Raw genomic sequence first — 977 nt, forward strand, 5'->3', positions numbered from 1 at the left:
TTTCAATTTTTGTAAAATAACACTTGTACCATCACATAGTATATAATTTCACTTACCCTTTCTTTTAACCAGTCTGGAAATGTTGCATTATGTTTTTCCCTCATCCACTTCTTGTTCTTCACGTTATTTGGGTAAATCAACTCCAAATATTCATTGTGCTCCCTAGACCGAAGAACAAGGAAAACCATTAAGCTCTGAAAAACTTTAAAGTTAAAGGGTATTGAAATATAAAAAATAAAAAAGGCTGATGTATACACTTACTTGATGTAGGGTTGGACGTCTTCAGTATTTTGTAAGACACAAAGGTGTGCAAGATGCATCTGCTTTCCGTACACAGGTATGATAGTTGGCCGTGATAAGGGCCTACTCTGTTTGTAGTTTCCAGCTTTGCTTGTCGATGGAATTCCCACAGTGATACCACCTTCAGAATGGATACGCTCTTCTAAATACTGTACAGCTTCTTCAACAATATACTTCTCAGCCATGCAGCCCTCAGGAAAATGTCGATTTTTAACATACCCTTTGAGTACTTTCATGTACCTCTCGAATGGGAACATCCATCGGAAAAACACAGGGCCACACCATTCAACTTCTCTAATAAGATGTACTGTTAGATGAATCATAATATCGAAAAATGAAGGTGGGAAGAATTTTTCAAGCAAACAAACAGTATCAACCAGATCTGCTTGCATTTGTTTAAGTCTAGAAACATCTATGACTTTACTATAAATTGCCTTAAAAAACAGGCAGAACCGAATAATGGCATACCTAACAGGCTTCTCTAGAACTGATCTTAATGCAACGGGGAGTAGGTACTGCATCACTGTGTGGCAGTCATGTGACTTATGACCGACCAGTTTTAAATCTTCCATGGAGACCAGATTACTAATATTTGAGGAGAAGCGTGTAGGAACTGACATTCCAAAAAAGGATCGGTAGACTATTATTTTCTCATGATGCAGCAAATTCCAACTAGC

This window comes from Fragaria vesca, linkage group LG7 (genome assembly GCF_000184155.1).
Source record: "Fragaria vesca subsp. vesca linkage group LG7, FraVesHawaii_1.0, whole genome shotgun sequence".
NCBI lineage: Eukaryota > Viridiplantae > Streptophyta > Magnoliopsida > Rosales > Rosaceae > Fragaria > Fragaria vesca.